At 37.7% G+C, this 25,873-nt stretch overlaps 1 long non-coding RNA gene across 1 annotated transcript; it reads left to right on the top strand.

Moving 5' to 3' along the window:
• The first annotated feature begins 1,625 nt into the window (after positions 1 to 1,625).
• On the top strand, positions 1,626 to 25,659 carry LOC118765720. The gene is made up of 3 exons (XR_005001586.1): positions 1,626 to 1,735; positions 12,973 to 12,981; positions 25,650 to 25,659. It is a non-coding gene; the product is annotated as an uncharacterized LOC118765720 (long non-coding RNA).
• The last annotated feature ends 214 nt before the right edge of the window (positions 25,660 to 25,873 follow it).

The following is a 25,873-nucleotide window of genomic DNA, read 5'->3' as shown; positions in this document are numbered from 1 at the left end:
CACACATACACACACACACACACACATATATATATATATATATATATATATATATATATATATAATTTCAACAATTGAGGGTAAAATTAATTAATTATTAATCAATTTCACCAAGTATTCAGTATGTAAAGGGACCATTATAGGCGAATTCAAAATATTACATTATATATAAGGGCTTAGTAAAATAAATTACTTTGCCACATACTGAACTCATTAGAAATAGCAGCTAAAGAAATTTCTTCAGCTATTTCTAATACTTAAAGAAGATCTCTCTCAGATAGTGTTTGCCTAAACTAACTCACAAAAGTATGGGGGAAAAAACATTAAAAAATCAAGTGCAAAGGTTATTTGAGAACGTACGTTTCTAGATTAGTCAATTCGACATTTCTTTCTTCAGCTCAGAATTCCTTGAATCGGATTTGGGAACACTGAAAGTCGGGAGCATACCCTTTCGGCTTCTAATCACCTCTAGAATTCTGCTCGAACTAAAAGTGCTATCAAATTCGAATATGCAAGCGAAGAATTTCTGCTCTCCCCTTTCCACCAGCGTGGGTTAAAATTGACAAACACCATGTATTAACGGTGAAAACCGCAGAATTTAGCAGAGAGAGATGAATTATAATTTCAACAATTGAGGGTAAAATTAATTAATTATTAATCAATTTCACCAAGTATTCAGTATGTAAAGGGACCATTATAGGCGAATTCAAAATATTACATTATATATAAGGGCTTAGTAAAATAAATTACTTTGCCACATACTTGGTGAAATTGATTAATAATTAATTAATTTTACCCTCAATTGTTGAAATTATAATTCATCTCTCTCTGCTAAATTCTGCGGTTTTCACCGTTAATACATGGTGTTTGTCAATTTTAACCCACGCTGGTGGAAAGGGGAGAGCAGAAATTCTTCGCTTGCATATTCGAATTTGATAGCACTTTTAGTTCGAGCAGAATTCTAGAGGTGATTAGAAGCCGAAAGGGTATGCTCCCGACTTTCAGTGTTCCCAAATCCGATTCAAGGAATTCTGAGCTGAAGAAAGAAATGTCGAATTGACTAATCTAGAAACGTACGTTCTCAAATAACCTTTGCACTTGATTTTTTAATGTTTTTTCCCCCATACTTTTGTGAGTTAGTTTAGGCAAACACTATCTGAGAGAGATCTTCTTTAAGTATTAGAAATAGCTGAAGAAATTTCTTTAGCTGCTATTTCTAATGAGTTCAGTATGTGGCAAAGTAATTTATTTTACTAAGCCCTTATATATAATGTTATATATATATATATATATATATATGTATATATATTTATATATATACGACAGGCTTCTTTCAGTTTCTGTCTGCTAAATACACTCACAAGGCTTTGGTAAGCCTGAGGCTATAGTAGAAGACACTTGACCAAGGTGCCATGCAGTGTGACTGAACCCAGACCCATGTGGTTGGTAAGCAAGCTACTTATCACACAGCCACTCCTGTAACTATCAATATAAGTTATATAAAATATTTAGTTTAATTCATTTGCATCGAAACTGGCCATATCTAGCCAAAATGTCCTATGTATTTTATGTTCACACTGGCCAAATCCAGCCTCTCACACCTACCCTACAATGTCATTCTAAAAATAAACAATCCAATAATCGAAATCTCTCATGATTAATACATGATTAATTCAAAACAAGGTGAATACATAAGCATTACATTGGACAGAGTAATCCGAATACCAAAGGTTAAGTGATCAACACCTCTTTATGCAACTGTTCTCATTCATCCACATCACATTACCAAACACACAGAATCTCCCTCTCTTGCACACTGCATATAATTCCTCTTAGGCCCACCTTCTCCCTCAATACATCGATGCCAATAAATTTCCCTGGTATTTCTTATTTATTTTCTGAGTCTGATAATGGAACAAAAAAATGGTAAAGGCTTTCTAGGATAAAGGGACATTGTTGTTATCATGGACTGTATGCTTTACAACACATTGATGACAGTACAGTGGAAACCTTCCTGATTAAGCATGAGTTCTCCCATGGGATGAAGCCATCTTTATCTTTTACTAGCAGTATAACCCAGCGTTGCTCGGGCTTTTCTTTTCAACACTTTAGAATTGGAATTTTTGAAAAGTAAAAATTTTGCATTATGTAGCTTGTTATTCTCTTTAAGTGAACATTTTTCTGGTTGAAATACACCGAAAAATGGCGACACAGCAGTAAAAAAATTGTAAAAAATAGGGATTTTCATAGAAAAAAAAGCACCTTTTTGATGTAAATAATTTTTGGTGTTAACATGGTCTGATTTGAATTTTTTCTCCTATGGAAGGAAGAGCAAGCCTTCTTTTATCATACTTTCAAGTTTGGTCAACTTGCACCGCAGTTAGTGTTAGTTGAAGGCTACCAAACCTGCCATACACAGACAACTTCAGCTTTATATATATTGAGATTGTTTACATGTTTCAGTCATTAGACCAGTTTCAGCCATTAAACCCTTAAAATAAATTACATGTCACAAGAAACCCCTGCTCAAAAAAAATTATATACCATATCTTTCTCATATTTTTTCATCATACTTCAAGTGGTAAATATCATATATATACACAGACATGCAGGAAGTAAATAGACACCTTTAATATTCAAAATTTCTGATCTAAACATCTTAATATGTTTTCAGTGGTATAGAATTTACAATGTAATTATTCTTTATCATTCCAGGTGCCATTATATTAAACATTTGCAGAGAGTAACCATGCCACTCACAAAAAATTCAACAGAACTGTCAGATTTTCAAAGAGGTTGTATTATTGGGCAATCTGAGGCTGGTCTTAGGCAGCGAAAAATTTCCAAAAATCTTCAAATTCCTCTTGCTACTGTTAATAGAATTATGGTGTAATTCAAAAGCCAAGGAAAAGAATCAACAGATTCTTGTCCCAGCCAACCTGGGCCCTAGGAAAGGAAGCTTTGTTGTCTGAAGAAAATTGTTTAAAACGAACCCTGTTCAAAGGATTTTGACATTGCAAAACAGCTAGAAGTTAGTCCAAGAAAATGTTACATATCTGCATAAGCTTTGGTATTAAGGACGAGCAGCTAGAAGAAAACCTCTCCTTCAACCAATTAATATCATGAAAAGAAAGAAATGGGCTAAGGAGATGTCAGAAAAATCCAGTTCATTTTGGGATAGCGGGATTTTCTCAGATGAATCTAGATTTGCATTATTTTCAGAGACAGTGGACGTGTTTGGGTCTGGAGACTTCCCAATCAAGAATTTGATTTGAAACGACTCCAACCAACTGTGAAACATGGCGGTATCTCTGTAATGGTATGGGGAGCTACCACAAGCAATGGTTGTTCTGAGCTGATCGAATGTGTTGGTACCATAAATTGAAAAATACATGGAAATACCAACTTAAACAAGAAGACTATCCAGAATAATTGCAGGGGATTATGAAGTCGTCTGGAGGCCGTGGTAGAAGCCAATGGTCATTTTATTGAATAAATTTACTGTTTTGTATTTCAAGATATTTTTATGTAATTTTGGTAAGTGTTTTCCAAAATGAGATGACACTTATATTCTTTTTGCGTAATTTAGCTGACACTGTATTCACTGTACCCTGTATATCTATGTATCTATCTATCTATCTATCTATCTATCTATCTATCTATCTATCTATCTATCTATCTATCTATCTATCTATTTAAATATCTATCTATGTGTATATATATATATACACATACATCCATATATAGATTCATACATACATACAGAGAAAAAGTGAAAGAGAGGGAAAGGGAGAGGAAGTGATATATATGCATATGTGTTTTGTATATATGAATGCATGTACGTATATATATATATATATACATCATGTATCTTATTCTTGTGTATACTTGTTAGAAAACCATGACATTTTCTCAAGAGGTGCACTTACACTGCTATGCTCTTTTTTTGTCACTGTAAAACAGTGATTGGCTCAGAAGAAAGCTGTTACCAAACGCACTGTTCTTCACTGCATAAATGGTAGACAGAAAAATCTAGAAAAGAAAATAGATCGATCCATAAATAAAATAATCCATAAGCAGATCCAGGAAAGGAAACAGAAAGATCCAGAAAAAGGCAGTGAAAGAAGGGGCTCCATCGTTCTTTCCTTGTTTTATTTTTGTTTGTTTTTGTTTTGCTTTGTTTCAGCTTTGATATTATTATTATTATTATTATTATTATTATTATTATTATTATTATATTATTATTATTATTATTATTATTTAATTTTTTTTGAGTGAGTATTATTTATTTACAAAATACAAATATAAACAATGTCAAGAACTTGAAATAGGATTGAACTCCTATTGGCAGCTCAATATAACTTATTTATGTGCTTGTTGTCAAACTAATTAAAGGATTAATAAAAAGAAAAACCAAAATTAATAAAACTGAAATCTCTTGTGAAACAGAGCTAATGCTCTACAAATGATGTGAACTTATGGTAGAGGGATAGAGTGGATGAAGAAGGGAGGTGGGTTAGAAAATGTGGTTTATTTAAAAGAACTGAAGTTTGGTCAATTATTTTCAATAATTTCTTTCTTTCTTTCTTCTTTTCTTTTTTTTGTTGCTGATTAGTAGTTTGGAATAATTTAATAAAAATTCTATTTTATGTTTCTAAATTGCTCGTCAATTTGTTTTTACAAACATTCTTACTGGCTTTTACAGTTTTGGAACATACTGCTTAAAGTTCTCAAAAGAGATTTTTGATAAGAATAAGTCGGCAGTCTTTAAAATTTTACTATCTGCCAGTGTTTCTCAAGATCAATGGAATTCTTGGATAACAAACAAACAAAGATTTCCCACTTCATTAATTTTTACAACAAACATATCTACCATTTCCACAGAACGAATGCAACAAAAAGAAAACGAAAAGGCAAGAAAATGAAAGAGGAAATCTTTTAAAATAAGATAAGATATGAACACACACCAACACAAGTACATGCATATACTAACATATACTAACAAATATGCACACATGCACACACAAACATATAAACTAACAAGCACATCCACCCATATGCGCATGCACAAACAAGCTTGCACATACACACATAAGATTAGTACACACTGATTTATTCATACACAAGCAAACATGCTTATCCTAACATATATTAACAAATATGCACATACCCACACACAAATAGACATTAGCGACTATGTATTCATGAAACCAAAGTTGTAATTAGAAGAAAGTGTATTCTAGACAAATATCATTTGTTGAGCAAAAAAGAAAAAGAACAACAACAACAACAACAACAACTACAACAAAAATCTCAAGACTCACTGAAATTAAAATGGCTGCTATCATCGTTGTCTTACTTCTTACAAACGCTGTTTTACTCTAACGCCAACACCATTGACATCCACGCCACGAAAAGGGACACCACCACCACCACCACAATGACAGCCACCACTGCAACTACATCTGCTACTGCAACAACTGTTGTAGCTGTTACCACCACAAGTGGTGTTCACTATTATCATCTCTACTACCAATACCATTACCACTGCTGCCACTGCCACTGCTCTTATCAATTCCACCATGGCTACGGTCACAATCATCATAACCACCACCACCACCACCACCACCACCGTCGTCATGGCCATCAACACCACTACAACCATCACCACTGCTACTGTCCTCACCATTACCAATGCTTCCAGCACTAATGTCATTATCATATCCACCACCACCACCACCACCACCATCGCCAATGCAACCATCACCAACATCACTACCACCACTACCATCAGCACTACCAGCAGCAGCACATCCCTGACACCACCACCAAAACCCTCTCCAACATCATTACTACTAGTACCATCAGCACCAATGCTACCACTGCCATCACCACCAACAACAACAACAAACCACTGCCACCATTACTCATTCATCCATTCATCCATCAATCCATCCATCCATCCATCCATCCATCTATCCGTCCATTCATCACTAATTCCCTATCACTAATGTGCGAAACGATCATCCTTAAATATTTTCACCCCTAAATCTAACTTCATCCCTACTAACACACCATGCTACAAACCTCAAAATCTTCCACCTTCATTGCAAGCTGGAGCAAATTCTTACTATCTCTATCAGCTGGGTGTTCAACTATTGACGAGGGGCACAAACAGTCCAAAACCATTTGTTCCAGTGCTCCTGTCATCTGTTAGAAGATGGCAGTCGTTTGCTTACTCTTTTACTTGTTTCAGTCATTTGACTGTGGCTATGCTGGAGCACCGCCTTTTGTCGAACAAATCAACCCCAGGACTTATTCTTTGTAAGCCAAGTACTTATTCTATCGGTCTCTTTTGCCAAACTGCTGGGTTACGAGGATATAAACACACCAGCATTGGTTGTCAAGCAATGCTAGGGGGACAAACACAGACACACAAACATATACGCACACATATATATATATACATATATACGACGGGCTTCTTTCAGTTTCTGTCTACCAAATCCACTCACAAGGCTTTGGTCAGCCCGAGGCTATAGTAGAAGACTCTTGCCCAAGGTGTCATGCAGTGGGAATGAACCCAGAACCACGTTGTTGGTAAGCAAGCTACTTACCACACAGCCATTCCTGCGCCTTGCTTGCAATGTATATTTGCTCCCCTGCTTGCAGATTGCATTGATTACCAGCTGGAAGAGACTCTTCTTGTGTTTAAAAACGTTAGTAACATCGAATAGCCATATTGATATGGTGATAAACATTACTTCTAAGCATAGTTACTATTTTTACTATTTTCGTCTGTTATAGAGACGTTCTGACCATCATTCTTTTATTCCAGTATTTTAACGGACTTCAGTCATTGAACTCTGGTAATACAGGGCCAGTGTACTCAAGAGTTATTGAGCTAATAAAAGAAATCATCATCATCATCATCATCATCATTTAGCATCCGCTTTCCATGCTAGCATGGGTTGGACGGTTCAACTGGGGTCTGGGGAGCCAGAAGGCTGCACCAGGCCCAGTCTGATCTGGCAATGTTTCTACGGCTGGATGCCCTTCCTAACGCCAACCACTCCGTGAGTGTAGTGGGTGCTTTTTACGTGCCACCAGCACAAGTGCCAGACGGTTCAACTGGGGTCTGGGGAGCCAGAAGGCTGCACCAGGCCCAGTCTGATCAGGTAATGTTTCTACGGCTGGATGCCCTTCCTAACGCCAACCCCTCCGTAAGTGTAGTGGGTGCTTTTTACGTGCCACCGGCACAGGTGCCAGACGGGGCTGGTATAACTTGAAATCCCTTGTATTGAGGTTAAACACTTCTTGACAACAGAAATACCGGAAACCAATGCTAGTATGCTAAGAGGAAAGAATTAATACTTTCATTACAGTTCCATGCCATTTTAGGGGTCTTGGTAATATGACAATCCAAGTTAAATTGATTCAGTAATATATTCTGTTGTTTCTGTACTCTTTTCAAGAGTTCTTCAGTACTTTAATAATCCTTTCTATTATAGGCACAAGGCCTGAAATTTTGACTGCTACTTGTTTCATTGACCCTGAAAGGATGAAAGGCAAAGTTGACTGGCAGAATTTGAACTCAGAATGTAAGGACAGACGAAATACCACTAAGCATTTCATTTGGTGTGCTAATGTACTAACGATTCTTTTCTACTCTAAGCACAAGGCCCAAAATTTTGGGGGAGGGGGCCAGTCAATTAGGTCAACCCCAGTATGCAACTGGTACTTAATTTATCAACCTCGAAAAAGTGAAAGGTAAAGTCGACCTTAGCAGAATTTGAACTCAGAACATAAAGACAGATGAAACACCGCTAAGCATTTCACCTGGCATGCTAATGATTCTGCCACCTTGCTGCCTTTCTTCAGTACTTTAATAATAAAATGTATGTATCTTCAAAGCTACATTTTATTACTGAGGAATTTTAAGATCACCAAACTTTTCATGAGAGCTCAAAACATTTCATTGCCTGAACACAAGATTACCAACCGGTCACTCTATTGTTGCTCAACATAGAATAGATTTTCCTGGCCACTGCTATAGAGCTGAACAAGACATATCTATTTCTTTACTACCCACAAGGGGCTAAACACAGAGAGGACTAACAAGGACAGAAAAACGGATTAAGTCTATTATATCGACCCCAGTGTGTAACTGGTACTTAATTTATCGACCCCCGAAAGGATGAAAGGCAAAGTCAGCCTCGGCGGAATTTGAACTCAGAACGTAGCGGCAGACGAAATATGACTACACGTTTCACTGGGCGTGCTAACGTTTCTGCCAGCTCGCTGGACATATCAGAGGTTATATTTTGGAGACTTCTGTGCCTTAATAGAAGATGAAAACTGCTCAACTGTATTGAGACACTCAATATAAGGCTTGTTGCTCAACAGAGTAGATTTTGCTGGCCACTGTCTTAATGCTGAACAGCAAGCCATATCAGAGATTATATCTTGGAGATTTCTAGGCCTTAATAGGAGATGAAAATTGCTCAACTGTATTGGGTCACAATATAAAGCTTGTAACTCAAAATAGATTAGACTCTGCTGGGCACTGTTATGATGCTGAAATAACAGACTATAACAGAGATTATATCTTGGAGGCTTCTGCAAATTGATAAAGAATGAAAACTGATCAACTACGTTGAGACACACAACATGAGGCAGAGGATGTACCAAAGCTATGAAAGGTGGAGATACTTTGTGGGGTGTCGCGAAATGCATCTCTTTGGTGGCCACTTGAAGAATAAGAGGAAAATATGTTAGTAGAACACAGGCGTGGGACGTCAAGGGTCTTGGTGAGTATGTGAGTTGTTTCTCCTTTTCTTGTTTCTTATTAGTTTTTTTTTTTTTTTTTGCTTTCTGTTTCTGTGGATCAAGTAACAAGAGATTTACAAGAGAAGAAGAATGGTCCAGGTGGGGCTTCTATGAACGGAACCGAAACAAGGAAGTTTGTCAAACAAACATCAACATCTGGGTATTGCTAATGTAAGGGGGGAAGTTCATGAAATTTTGAAAGAAAGAAGAATGCCTACACACACACACACACATGTGCGCGTGTGTGTGTATACATATATACATTCGCATGTGTGTGTAAATATATATGTATATATGTGTAGATGTGTGTATTATATGCATATATGTGTTTGCGTATATATATATATATGTATATATATATGTATATATATATATATATATATATGTATGTATATATATATGTATATGCAATGTATAAATTCACAGATAATGTATAACACACACACACGTGTGCACACACACACACACACAAACACATTCATAAATATGTAAATTCAATTTATATATATATATATATATTACACACACACATACATACACATGTATATGTAAATGTAAATATATGATACATATCCAATATATATGTGTATGTATATATATGTATATATGTGTGTATATATAAATATATATATATATATATATATATATACACATATATATATGTATATATATATATATATACCCATATATATGTATACATATATATTACACACACACACACACACACACATATACACATATTTATACATCTTTAAATACATACACACATACACATATAAAATTAATGTTTGCTTACTTTCTTAAATCATTGCTTTACCATTCAGCATTCAAACATTAACTTATCAAGAAACACAATACTACTGCTGGAATGTGCTTTACATCGACATGTGTGTATGTGTGTGTATGTGTGTGCGTGTGCGTGCGTGCTTGCGTGCGTGCGTGTGTGTGTCTGTGTGTATTTATATACACATAGCCTTAATAAAAACTTTGGCTAGATTGAGGGGAACGAATAGAAGGAAATAACATGAACATCAGCAACAAAAAAAAAAGGAAAAAGAAAACAGCTGGTGCTGTTGGTATTGATGATGATGATGATGATGATGATGATGACGACGATGACGATGATGACATCGACAATGATGATGATGAAAATGGGATTATGATGGGATAGGAAGGGCATCCAGCTGTAGAAACACTGCCAGATCAGACTGGGCCTGGTGCAGCCTTCTGACTTCCCAGACCCCAGTTGAACCGTCCAACCCATGCTAGCATGGAAAGCGGATGCTAAATGATGATGATGATGATGGTGACAATGGTGATGATAATGCTGTCTCTGTTCATGAAGACGAGTATAATGATGACAACAACAAAAATAAAGATTGCTGTGATGACGATGACAATAATGATGGCTACGATGACAATGACAGCGACGATGACGACAATGATGATGACAAAGATGATGATGATGCTACCACTGTTAATGAAAACGAGGATAATGATGACAACAACACTGATAAAGATTACTGTGATGATGATGAGGTGGAGGAGGAGGAAGAGGAGGAGTAGGAGTAGAAGAAGGATAATGAGGATGATGATGAGGATGAGGATGATGATAGTGGTGTATCTTGCTATAACCTACAATGTCATGGCTGCAATAATATAATAGGGAGGCAATAAGCATCGGATAAAAAAAAACCTTCAGTTTTCAGAAAAGCAGAAATACATTGTGAGAAGCCATATATCGATGTAAAGATCCATAACTGATCAGTAGAGTCATGACAACTGCAGAAAGCAAGGATTGCTTACTCAAAGAACATGGCAAGGATTGCTTACCCAAAGACTTTTGACAGAATTCCTTTCATCTGGAACCCAGAAACACTGAGCATGGATAGCATAGTACCAGTAACATGAAGATAAATAAAGTCTATCATGTGTTAATGGTAAACAATTTTAAAGATACAAAACTAAATAAGAGAATTATAAAAATGAAACCTATCACTATTAGACATGGAATAACTCAAATAGATGCCATCTCTCCACTCCTTTTCTACCTGGAACTGGCACCTCTAACTCCCATGTTGAAAAAGACTAGAATTAAATGCAAATGCTAAAAGTAACACAACTATTTTTTTTGCTTCTGGACAATCTCATGTTGTACACTGCAGATAATGAACAACTAGCAACACTGCTGCAGATAGTGCATGGGGGTTACCAGACAAATTTATATGAGATTTGGATTAGAAAAATATGCCAAGACAGCATGAAAAGAGGAAAATTAATTAAGAATAGTAATATAGAGAAAGTGAGACAAGAGTATTGCACCGAACCCAAGCTTGCAAATATTTAGAATATAATGAATTAGACAGGGTACTACACACACAAATTTACACACACAGTCACACACACACATATATATATATATATATTTTGACCAATATTGTAAATTCCCAAATAAGCGAAAGCTTAATGTAAGATATTGTTACATAATTTTTGTCTCAACTTTACAGTTTTACTGAACTAAGGAGTAAATAAAATTGCAAAACAAAAATGTAAGAAATAAAAAAAAGAACCATTTAATGTAAAAACAAATAAACAAAAAAAAAACCCTACTAATTGCTTTACCGTTTGGAAATTAATGGATTTTGCTGATAATTAATAAGAAATATAATAGATCAAAAAGAGAAATCCTAGAGTGGAGCATGTGAAATATAATAAGCTGTGTTTTCTAGTAACACAAATATTCCCACAGCTATTCCCAATACAACTAATGTATTATAGAAATAACAGGATCTTTTTCTGACATTCACAAATAACCGAGACAAATGTTAAATTATGTAAGGTTCTTCAAATAGTCTTGTAGAATTCTTAGCGGTGCTTTTGGCTTCCCTTGATATCCACTTTCATTTTGAGTGCATGCAGAGTTTAAGTATGATGACATATATAAGATATATATATATATGTGTGTGTGTATGTGTGTTTGGGAGAGAGAGAGAGTATTTGTGTATACATGTGTGTGTGTGTGTGTGCATATATATATAGGGATAGATATATATTTACATCTGGAGCGCAGAAACACTGGGCATGAGTAGCATGGTATATATATATATATATATATATATATATATATATATAATATATATATATATATATATATATATGTATGTATGCATGTATACATATATATATATATGAGATTTTACATCTGCTTAGTAGTATAGTCACATACAGATGATACAGTCTGTATGTATGCTGTTATCTAAAATATCCGCATCGCTTTCTCTTTTACTCTGTACATTTAGCCGTGTGTCTGTGTAAACGCTTGTGCATGAATGTGTGTGTATATATGGCAGAATCGTTAGCACGCCGGGCGAAATGCGTAGCCGTATTTCGTCTGCCGTTACGCTCTGGGTTCAAATTCCGCCAAGGTCGACTTTGCCATTCATCCTTTCGGGGTCGATAAATTAAGTATCAGTTACGCACTGGGGTCGAGGTAATCGATTTAATCCGTTTGTCTGTCCTTGTTTGTCCTCTCTGTGTGTTTAGCCCCTTGTGGGTAGTAAAGAAATATATATATTGGTATATATATATATATATATATACTCTTTTACTCTTTTACTTGTTTCAGTTATTTGAATGTGGCCATGCTGGAGCACCGCCTTTAGTCGAGCAAATCGACCCAGGGACTTATCCTTTGTAAGCCCAGTACTTATTCTATCGGTCTCTTTTGGTGAATCGCTAAGTGAAGGGGACATAAACACACCAGCATCGGTTGTGAAGCAATGCAAGGGGGACAAATACAGACACACAAACTTACACACACACACATATATATAGATATATATGACGAGCTTCTTTCAGTTTCTTCCAACCAAATCCACCCACAAGGCTTTGGTTGGGCCAAAGCTATAGTAAAAGACCCTGTGGTTGGTAAGCAATTTGGGGCCTCATAGCCTAGTTGTTAGGGTGTTGCAGTCATGGTTATGAGATTGTGGCTTTGATTACTGGACTGAATGGTGTGTTATGTTCTTCAGCAAAACACTTCATCACACATGTTGTGTTCTACAATCACTTTGACATCTAATGTGTGGTATTTGCCATGATTGATCACTCACCACTAAACCCTTTTTTTATTTTCTCTTCCAGTTTATTTCTGTTTTTCTTCCTGTTGAAGAGTGTAGGCTCGAAACGTAAATGATTTTCTCACTTCCCAAGCATTTAACTAATACGTCTGCTTGTTGTTTACACACCTGTCTTCGTCTTTTGTTTTGTTTGTTGTTTTGTAAATTCCAACTATATATATATATTTATATATATATATATACACACACACACATACATATACTCTTTTACTCTTTTACTTGTTTCAGTCATTTGACTGTGGCCACGCTGGAGCATTGGCTTTTTAGTCGAGCAAATCAACCCCAGGACTTATTCTTTGTAAGCCTAGTATTTATTCTATCAGTCTCTTTTGCCGAATCGCTAAGTTACGGAGATGTAAACACAGCAGCATCAGTTGTCAAGCAATGTTGGGGGGAACAAACACAGACACACAAACACATACACACACACATACATATATATATACATATGTACGACAGGCTTCTTTCAGTTTCCATCTACCAAATCCACTCACAAGGCTTTGGTCAGCCTGAGGCTATATTAGAAGACACTCGCCCAAGGTGCCACGCAGTGGGACTGAACCCAGAACCATGTGGTTGGTAAGCAAGCTACTTACCACACAGCCACACACACACACACACACACATATATATATATATATATATATATATATATAATAATAAATATTAGGGAATAAATCCAAATTTACAGGGAAAAAATCAGATTTAGGATTAAATCCAATTTTATAGTAAAATATTATAAAATATTATTAGAGACAAAACCACTATTTTGCAAAACAAACAAGGAAAGACTTAATCAATACATAAAATTTTAATAAATAGTCAAAAAAACCGCCACTACAATTGTTTCTTGTCTTGATCGACAATCTTCAGGTGGACTTCCAATTTACAAGTCAGTTTCAAATTATGTATATATATATGTTCCCCCCAACATAATTTGAAACTGACTTGTAAATTGGAAGTCCACCTGAAGATTGTCGATCAAGACAAGAAACATTGTAGTGGCGTTTTTTTGACTATTTATTAAAATTTTATGTATTGATTAAGTCTTTCCTTGTTTGTTTTGCAAAATAGTGGTTTTGTCTCTAATAATATTTTATATATATATATATATATATATATATATATATATATGTGTGTGTGTGTGTTGTGTGTGTGTGTTTGTGTGTATGTAATCATGGATAAAGACTGTTGAACATTAAATGCTATTACTCGTTTTGTTATGCTAAAAAAGAAGCATCAAGCAACTTGATGTTTCAAGCTAAGGTAAATCATTGATGTGGTCTTCATCATCATCATCATCATCATCATCATCTCATCATCATCATCATCATCATCATCATCATCATCATCATCATCATCATCATCATCATCATCATATTCTTTGAGGGCACATGGCTAAGTGCTTAGTGTATTTGGCTCACAATCATAAGGTTGTGAGTTCAATACCTGGAGGTACATTGTATCTTTGAGCAAGATATTTTACTTCACATTGCTTCACTCCACTCAGCTAGTACAAATTAGTAGTACTCGTATTCAAATGGCCAGCTTTATCCCACTCAGTGCCATGCTGAATATCCCTGAGGACCACATGTTGACTACATGTGTCTGGAGTGCTCAGCCATTTGCACATTGCTCCACTCCACTCAGCTAATACAAATGAGTAGTACTTGTATTCAAATGGCCAGATTTATCCCACTCAGCACCATGCTGAATATCCCTGAGAACCACATGTTGACTACATGTGTCTGTAGTGCTCAGGCCATTTGCATGTTTTCTTGATTGGATCAACTGGAAACTACACCATTATAACCGATGGAATGCCAGCATTTTATTGTTTGCTTGGCTTCAGTATATTGAGTCTATTTCTCATCATACAGCATATCAGTTTCATTGAAGCTGAGCCCTGATATGCCGTACATTTTGCTCCATATCACAACCATGATTTTTGCTTTGTTTTCATTGGTCTTACTCTTTTACTCTTTTACTTGTTTCAATCATTTGACTGCGGCCATGCTGGAGCACCGCCTTTAGTCGAGCAAATCGACCCCGGGACTTATTCTTTGTAAGCTCAGTATTTATTCTATCATTCTCTTTTGCCGAACCGCTAAGTGACAGGGACGTAAACACACCAGCATTGGTTGTCAAGCAATGCTAGGGGGACAAACACAGACACACAAACACATACACACGCATACATACATATATATATACATATATACGGTCTCTATTCTATCGGTCTCTTTTGCCAAACTGCTAAGTGACGGGGACCTAAGCACACCAGCATCGGTTGTCAAGGAATGCTAGGGGGACAAACACAGACACACAGACACACAAACACATACACACACATACATACATATATATACATATATACGACAGGCTTCTTTCAGTTTCCATCTACCAAATCCACTCACAAGGCATTGGTCGGCCCAGGGCTATAGCAGAAGACACTTGCCCAAGATGCCACGCAGTGGGACTGAACCCGTAACTATGTGGTTGGTTAGCAAGCTACTCACCACACAGCCACTCCTGTTTAATTTCCTTTGTCCTTTTTTATGAAACAGCTAGAAAGAGGGAAGACATATGTTATACATGCTCTTGCTTATACAGTCCTGTATTTAAGAGATGAGGAATTATGTACATTATTTACGTTATTTACATTTGTTGGATATTTGTCCTCATCTTGTTTAACACAACAGCTGATATACCCTCCAGCCTTCATCAGGTGTCTTGGGGAACTTTCAAACCTAGGTTCTCATTCCTAAGGTATTTTTCAATGTTATTATTATTATTATTATTATCATTCAGGTCACTGCCTGGAATTGAACTCAGAATCTTGGGGTTAGTAGCCCGCACTCTTAACCACTGTGCCATATGCCCATGGGTGTAATGGTTAAGAGCGCAGGCTACTAACCCCAAGATTTCGAGTTTGATTCCAGGTAGTGACCTGAATAATAATAATAATAATAATAATAATATAATAATAATAATAATAATAATAATAATATAATAATAATGATGATAATAATAATAATAATAATAATAATAATAATAATAATAATAATAATAATAATAATAATAATGATAATAATAATAATATGTAGTACCAGACAGGGGCTCTCATGGCTTCTGATCTTAACTGATTGGAAGTGTTATCATGTACATTGTTTTGTCTTGGTATAAAAGATGGTCTACAGTAAATATTCTGCTCAATACTACAGATTTGCTTGTCAGTTGTTTGACCGTAACCAGTTGAGCATGTCCCTTAGTGGCAGATATGTGCATCTCTGATCACGAAGATTGAGAACCCAGGTTCGAAATGTCCCCAAGACGCATGATGAAGGTTGGAGGGTATATCAGCCAAAACGTTGTGTTAACAACAAGCAAGATGAGGACAAATATTCGTCAAATGTAAATAATGAAAATAATGTACTCTTGTTCAGTTACATAATGTTGAATTTAAAAATGATGCTTTGTGATACTTAGTCTAAGCTCCAAATATTCGTCAAATGTAAATAATGAAAATAATGTACTCTTGTTCAGTTACATAATGTTGAATTTAAAAATGATGCTTTGTGATACTTAGTCTAAGCTCCAAGAACCACCTTACCCTGATATACATAGACGAAGACTGGAATATCAGTAGTTTGAACAGAAATCTAAATAGTTTACTGATGTTTCTAGCGGGAATCTTTCTATTATGCTACATGGTGATCAAAGACCATTCTTACATGCCTACATATACATACACACAAACATGCACATATTGATGTGAACATGCTCAGATATGCATAAATTCATGTACACACATGGATATATATATACACACAGGTGCACAAGCACACACACATCCACACACATAAACATGAATAAAACACACTCACACACACACACACATACACACACACACACACACTGTAATAGTTTTGTTTGTCAAACAAAAGATTTGAAGAATGACAAACTGTCACCAAATTCTATTTTAATTGCATGTGTTTCTGCTAATCAAATTCTTTTATTGTATAGAATATTGATGAGGATGATGGTCATGATGAGATGATGATGATGATGATGATGATGATGATTATGAAGGCGATGTGGACAATTATAATTATGATGGTGATGATAGTAAAGAGATGATAACAATAATGCTGTTGTTGTTGTTGTTGATGATGGTGATGATGATGATTATGAAGGCGATGTGGACAATTATAATTATGATGGTGATGATAGTAAAGAGATGATAACAATAATGCTGTTGTTGTTGTTGTTGATGATGGTGATGATGATGATGATGGTGATGATGATGATGGTGATGATGATGATGATGGCAGTGCTGATTAAAAGACAACAATGACGATGATGATGATGACTTATGATGATGATGATGATGACATGATGATGATGATGATGATGATGATGATGATTGTGAAGATAATGATGAAGCTGCCACTACTGCCGATAATGAGAAGAATGATGATGATAAGATGGCGGTGATGATGACGATGACAATGACACCAATCATGATGATGATGGTGGTGATGGTGATGGTGACGATGACAATAATGACCCCGATGATGATGATGATGATGATGATGACGATGACAATGGCAATGATGATGATTTCAAATACGATATTATGAACAAGTTAATAAATACATACATAAAGAATACTAGAGTGTTGTCCTCACTATGGACTCAGCTGACAATTTAGGCGGTAAATTTTTCTGCACTTAATGACAGCTGTTTAGTATAATTCCACTAGACAAGAGCTCTGTAGATACAGAAACTAATGAATAAAGAATAAATTTATTGCTCTTCTGGTGTTTGGAGACAAGTTTTGCTGTTTCTGCAATCTCACTTATACAGTTTATATCAACATGACATTAACCTATCACAGTACTTATATACATACTTCTTGTTGTTTCTGCATTTGTCTTCTCACTTTCACTAGTAAGTTTAAAGCCTTTAATTTGATGGAAGAAAAATGGAGGGTCACTTTGGTGTAATTGATAGTACATCAACCTGGGTTGCAGAAAACGTGTGGTAGTGCTGCTAATTATTGTCTAGGGTCAAATATTATACAGAATCTAGTGATATGGCTTCATCTCAGAAGGTCTGAAATTTCAAGGAGTCTGATGTTAGTCACCATTACTCCCAGATTTACTCTGGCTCTGACTTAGTCAAATTGCAGATGATCCTTTGGCTAAGATATACAGGACTCGTGGGAGGGCTGGGCCCTAGGCATGTATTACACAGGCCCACAAGTGTGTAGATATGCCCTGATGCCACATGAACTAGTGCCTCTACCTAAAGGTTAAATAGGCCCTCTACCTTAAGAGTAATCTTGGGAGAGCAGAGGACTAAAAGACTAAGCAGTAAATAAACCAATAGGGAATAATTCAAGGGGTGCATACAGAACAGTGAGAATGCAATCAATAATGTATCTATTCATTCTCAATACATTCTGGCAGACTGGAACATAAATATTTGACTATTCTTGTTTTTCCTCATCAGAGAACACCTCCCTTTAAGCAATGTGTGTGCATTACACACATGATTCACCAGTTTCCCAGTGTAAGGGGACTTTGAGATACAATGATGTTTCGACTTTGTTGTATGTTTTCTCGGTTGAAGCTACCTTGCTAGACTGATGAATCTAACAAGAACATGAGCTCTTGTTTATAGGAATCAGTAAACAAACAATTTGCTAATGCAGCATTCTGATGTCTGCCAAACAGATAATACTTCATAGGATGCATGTACATCACGGAGACTCCAAATGATAACATATCTATTCCCTCTTACAACCACCACCATCACCACTGCACCCCCCACCGTCACCACTGCACCCCCCACCACCACTAACACCACACCGGACAAAATGCTCAGTGGCATTTCTTCTAGCTTTACATTCTGAGTTCAAATTCCACTGAGGCTGACTTTACATTTCATCTTTTTGTGGGGTGTCGATAAAATAAATACTAATTGAGTACTGAAGTCGATGTAATTGACTAACATCCTCTCATGAAATATCACGTCGTGTGCTTACAGTAGAAAGTATTCGTAATGCATTCTGACAAATTTGAACTGCAATATCTGATTGCTGTTGTTTTTCATCACCAGAGAGGGCCTTCTCTCATTAGATGATTTATAATCATGACACGCATGATTCACTGGTTTTCTGGAATAAAGGGGATTTCAGGAAACTACACTCATAACTTTCCAAAAAAGAACAATGAATCTTCAGGCTTTGGCATGGTGGTCCATGATCATCAATGGCTGTAGAATATATTAGGTGCCATTATCCCTTTTAGAATCATTCTCTTAATGGAAGCCTCACCCATTTGTACTGTGGTAGTTTGTTCTCTTGATCAAGCAAATGGAACCTCAATCATCAACACTGACTCAAGCTCCATCATTATATTTACTTCTCTTTGTTTATCACAGGTGTTTGGTTCCAAAACAACTTTGCGTTAAATGAATCAGAGACAAAACAATAAAAAGAATACATGGTGGTGTCAAAATATTCCAGGACTAGTTATGTTTAATAAAAAATAACTTATTTACCCAAGTTTTAACATCCTCTTCTTCCAAATAGTCACTTTATGCAGCAATACACCAGTCCCAGAATTCCTGCCACTTTTGGAATTCAGCCTGGAAGTCGTTTTCTGAAAGCAAGTTGAGGACCTTCTTCGATTCGCTCTGGATCTCAACATCATCATCATCGTCATTTAACGTCCACTTTCCATGCTAGCATGGGTTGGACGATTTGACTGAGGGCTGGTGAACCAGATGGCTGCACCACACTCCAATCTGATCTGGCAGAGTTTCTACAGCTGGATGCCTTTCCTAATGCCAACCACTCCGAGAGTGTAGTGGGTGCTTTTACGCGCTACTGGCACAAGGGCCAGTCAGGCGGTACTGGCAATGGCCATGCTGAAATGGTGCTTTTTATGTGCCACCTGCACAGTAGCCAGTCCAGCAGCACTGGCAACGACCTCGCTCAAATGTTTTTTCACGTGCCACTAGTACAAGTGTTATTAGGCAACGCAGGTAACAATCACGCTCGAATGGTGTTTTTAACGTGCCATCGGCTCGGAGGCTAGCTTGTTTCTCTGGCCCCGATCTCACTCGTATGGTTCTCATGGTGTTAAAACAACAATGTTTGAGCTGTATTTTCATGGAAGTCTGAAGGTGCTAAATGTGGCCAACAGGGAAAGTGCAAAATGAAGGGTTTCATTCTGAGGTCCCAAATTGTCCACTTAACTTAACCAAATAACACCTCCAAACTGTTTTTTAAAATCACATAATGATATTGTTTCATGATTGAGATAATATTTAATGTAAAATTTAATAACAGGTTAGTTCGCTGGTGTAATCGGTAGCACACTTAGTCGCATAACCAAAGAGGTGTGGATTCGAGTCCCAGGCGTACGGGAAAGCCTACTTTTTAAGCACAGGAGTGGCTGTGTGGTAGCTTGCTTACCAACCACATGGTTCCGGGTTCAGTCCCACTGTGTGGCATCTTGGGCAAGTATCTTCTGCTATAGCCCCGGGCCGACCAATGCCTTGTGAGTGGATTTGGTAGACGGAAACTGAAAGAAGCCCGTCATATATATGTATATATATATATATATATATATATATATATATATATATATGTATGTGTGTGTGTGTGTTTGTCCCCCTAGCATTGCTTGACAACCGATGCTGGTGTGTTTACGTCCCCGTCACTTAGTGGTTTGGCAAAAGAGACCGATAGAATAAGTACTAGGCTTACAAAGAATAAGTCCCAGGGTCGATTTGCTCGACTAAAGGCAGTGCTCCAGCATGGCTGCAGTCAAATGACTGAAACAAGTAAAAGAGAGTAACATATAGTGTCATTTGTCAGAATTGGATAACTTTGTATTTTTGTTCACTGGTAGCATGTGGATGGATAGCTGTAAGTAAATCTGTATCAAAAATACACAGCTACACAGTGGAGTGATGTAAACACAAGCAATAATCAATTCCTTCTGTGTAACTGAGCATTGTGGATAATTGTTGGGGGACATTTTTGCTGACTAAGCAGAATCTTCGACTGACCACTGAGCCTTGTTATCGCAGATCAATTTGTGGTAAAAGAAACGTGGTCCACAATTGAGCATGCTGCAGTATCACAGATCAGTGATGAACGAGTCAGGGGTAAACGCAAATAGATGTACCTACTCATGTAACATTGTTTTCTAAAACATGTAGTATTGACCCCGCTCCTCCACCACTCCCACTCCTTGCAATTACCACTGCACCATCACTACCACTTCTGCATTGTTGTGCTGTCTATGTCACCTTGTCCCCCATCACCATTACAACCACCACCATCACCACTGCAACGACGCCGACGACCACCACCACTATCACCACTACCATTACCACCATCATTACCACCACCACCATCACTACTACCTCTGCATTGTTGTATTGTTGTGCTGTCTATGTCACCTCGTCCTCCATCACCATTACAACCACCAGCACTACCACCACTGCAATCACCACCACCACCACCACCAACAATACCACCACCACCACCACCACCACCACCACCACTATCACTACCACCTCTGCATTGTTGTGCTATCTATATCACATCGTCCCCCATCACCATTACAACCACCACCACCACTGCAACTACCACCACCACCGTCACCACCATCACCACTACCACAGCTACCACCACCTCTGAATTGCCTGTTATCTCCTCCACCCACATCAATACTTCCACTACCACCACCACCAAAACCACCACAACAACCACCATCACTGCAACCACCACCACGACCACTGCCACCACTACCACCATGATAACCACCACTTCCACTACTACCACCATGACCACCGTCAACACCACCATCATCAGTACCACTGCCACCACCACCACCACCACCACCACCACCATCACCACCATCCCCACCATCACTCTCTCTGTATATTACTCTAATTACTGTGAGACAAAGGTGATTATGGCTGCGATGTACAAACAATGAAATTACGTGTAGAACATGCAAAAAGTACAACAAAACAAAACAAACACAACAAAAAACAAAACAAATCCCATGCACACCCAGTACTTCCATCATCATAATTAACAACAGCAATTAACAACAGCTACAACAACAATAACAACCACCGACAAGAGCTCCATCAATAAGTAAACCCAAAATACTCCATGCATGTCATTTTCGAAAGGCATATATAATTTTATGTAATGTTTAATTGGTAATTAATTAAGGCAGGAGTAATTTTAAGATTGATTAGAAGTTTTGGTTGCTGTTGTTGTTGTTGTTGCTATTGTTGTTGTTGTTGTTGCAATGTCTGTTGTAAATCAAATGCAGATTTAATGGGAGTGGCTCTACTTTGGCTAATAAAATGTCTTCTCATTATGAAACAGTGGCAGTTGTTGTTGTTGTTGGTGGTGTTGGTGGTGGTGGTGGTGGTGACGGCGATGGTGGTGGCGGCGGCGGTAGTGGTGGTGGTGATGGTGGTGGTGTTGACGATGGTTGTGTCAACGATGATGGTGGTGGTGGTGGTGGCAGTGATGGTGGTGGTGTTGACGATGGTTGTGTCAACGATGATGGTGGTGGTGGTGGTGGCAGTGATGGTGGTTGTGTTGACGATGGTTGTGTCAACGATGATGGTGGTGGTGGTGGTGGCAGTGACGGTGGTGGTGTTGACGATGGTTGTGTCAACGATGATGGTGGTGGTGTGGTGGCAGTGATGGTGTTGGTGTTGACGATGGTTGTGTCAACGATGATGGTGGTGGTGGTGGTGGTGGTGACAGTGATGGTGGTGGTGTTGACGATGGTTGTGTCAACGATGATGGTGGTGGTGGTGGTGGCAGTGATGGTGGTGGTGTTGACGATGGTTGTGTCAACGATGATGGTGGTGGTGGTGGTGGTGACAGTGATGGTGGTGGTGTATATGATGGTTGTGTCAACGATGATGGTGGTGGTGGTGACGATGGTTGTGTCAACGATGATGGTGGTGGTGGTGGCAGTGATGGTGGTGCTGGTGGTATTGATTGCAGAGGTAGTGCAAGTAGAGGTGACGGTAGTATTAGCGTTGAGGTAGTGGTAGTACTAGTGTAGTGGTGATAATGGTAGTGTTTGATGGGATGTTGATGGTGTAGTGAGTTGGTGTTAGTGGTCATGCCGGTGATGGTGTTGGGTGTATTGTTGCCGTTGGTTGTTGTTGTTGTTGTTAAGCATCAAGACGGGTAAGAGTGATTAGGTGATGGTCTAGGGCTTAGGGGCAGGAGACCCCAGGCCTTGGAAAGAAAAAAAAACTTTGGTCGTCTTGTTGTAGTCAAGGGTTCACTTCGTTGACGCCCGACACCACTGAGAGGTGGCCCTCGAAGTCGCTGGAAATGGAGATCTCCAGGTCCAAATTCTTGGATGGCTAGTGGTCATGCTGGTGATGGTCTTGGGTGTGTTGTTGTCATTCGTACTGGTGGTGGTGGGGGGGGCCCTTGTGTTGATGCTAGTTTTAGTGGTGGTGTTGGTTTTGTGGTGATGGTATTGATGGTGGTGGTTTTTTGGTGGATGCATTTGTGACAACATTGCTGATGGTGGTGTTGGTATTAGCAGTGGTTGCACTGGTGCTTGCGTTGGTGTTGGTGTTGATGATGTTGGTGTAATGGAATGCTATATGTAGTCGTGTTGATAGAAGAGCAGAGCTGGTAAATAAAAGATTAGTAGAATTATATATAGTCCCAAGCGTTCAAAATGCGGAGTAAATAAAACAAGGGAACAACTGTAGAAGGGATTATTCTTTATGTCACCTCTCTTGTTTCTCTGTTTCTTTCTGTCATTGTTTGAAAAAAGTTCATTTTCCATGTTTTTGTTTTTCATGTTGATCACATTTTTTGGTGTCCTGTACCCATATATGTATGTGTATATATAAATATGTAGGTATGTACATATATGTATGTATATATGCATATATAAATATTATATATATATATATATATATATATATATATATATATATATATAGAAAGACCCCAGTGCACTCTGTAAAGTGGTTGGTGTTAGGAAGGGCATCCAGCTATAGAATCCTAGCCAAAACAGACTATGGAACTTGGTGTGGCCTCTGGCCTTGCCAATTTCTGCCAGTCCTTGCCAGCATGGAGAACAGACATCAAATGTTGATGATGATGATGACGACGACGATGATGATGATGATGATGATGATGATATACGAGGGGTGTATAAAAGTCCTGAACCTCAAGAAAACAAAACATAGTACTAGACATCAAAACTTAAAACTTTTCATCCACTCCTCATATATATATATATATATATATATATATATATATATATACATACACACACACACATATATATGTATATGTGTGTGTGTGTGTGTGTGTCAATGTTTGTCACTACAACCACTTGACAACTGATGTTGGTTTGTTTGCATCCCAGTAATTTAGCATTTCCGCAAAAGTGGCCCATAGCATAAGAACCAGGCTTGAAAAAAGCACCCAGCTTCTAGAGTGGATTTTTGATTAAATTTCTTCAAGACGATGCCCCAGCATGGCCACAATCTAATGACTGAAACACGTTAAAGATAAAAGATCTAGTCATTGATACTCTCTTCCTCTATGTTCTGTGTTCTGCAATAAATCACTATTGTTCCTGAAAGTTGCTGTTTTTTTTATTCCTTCTACGGACTGCTTGATGCTTACTAACTTCCTACACCTTGATCCTTGGATTTTACCTTTAATTTTTAAGGTGCAGGAGTGGCTGTGTGGTAAGAAGATTGCTTCCCCAACCACATTGTTCTGGCTTCAGTCCCACTGCGTGGCACCTTGGGCAAGTGATTTCTACTATAGCCTCCGGCCAAACAAAGCTTTATGAGTGGATTTGGCAGACAGAAACTGAAAAAAGCCCGTCGTATATCTATATCTATATCTATCCATCTATCTATCTATCTATCTATCTATCTATCTATCTATCTATCTATCTATCTATCTATCTATCTATCTATCTATCTATCTATCAATCTGTTTCTCTCTCTCTCTCTCTCTCTCTCTATATATATATATATATACACACATACATACGACAGGCTTCTTTCAGTTTCCGTCTACCAAATCCACTCACAAGGCATTGGTCGGCCCGGGGCTATAGCAGAAGACACATGCCCAAGATGCCATGCAGTGGGACTGAACCCGGAACCATGTGGTTGGTTAGCAAGCTACATACCACACAGTCACTCCTGCGCCTATATATATATATATATATATATATATATATATATGTGTGTGTGTGTATATACACACATATATATATGTATTTGTTATTTGTGTCCGTTTGTCAACCCACCATTGCTTGACAACCAATGTTGGCGTGTTAACGTCCCTGTAACTTAGCAGTTCGGCAAAAAGAGACTGATAGAATAAACACCAGGCTTACAAAGAATAAGTCCTAGGGTCGATTTGTTTGACTAAAGGTGGTGCTCCAGCATGGCCACAGTCAAATGCCTGAAACAAGTTAAAGAATAAAGGAATAAAAGAATGTCTTAACCTGATTCAGTGGAACAGAATATTGGTGATCAGAGCATAGATGCACTGTTTATCTCATTTTCAGTCTTTTTGATTGTGGCCATGCTGGAGCACTGCCTTGAAGGGGTTTTTAGTCAAACAAATTGACCCTAGTTCTTTTACGTCTGGTAGTTGTTCCGTTGGTCACTTTTTGCTTGACTGCTAAGTTATGCAGATGTCAGCAAACCAACACTGGTTATCAAGTGGTGGGGACAAACAATGATACAATGATACATACGCATAAACACATAGACACACACACGCACACACACACACACACAAGCATATGTGTATATATGTATGTATATATATATATATA

The sequence above is a fragment of the Octopus sinensis genome, linkage group LG13 (assembly GCF_006345805.1).
Source record: "Octopus sinensis linkage group LG13, ASM634580v1, whole genome shotgun sequence".
NCBI classification, from domain to species: domain Eukaryota; kingdom Metazoa; phylum Mollusca; class Cephalopoda; order Octopoda; family Octopodidae; genus Octopus; species Octopus sinensis.
The sequence above is the reverse complement of the archived record's forward strand: the minus strand, read 5'-3'. Positions and strand labels throughout refer to the sequence as shown.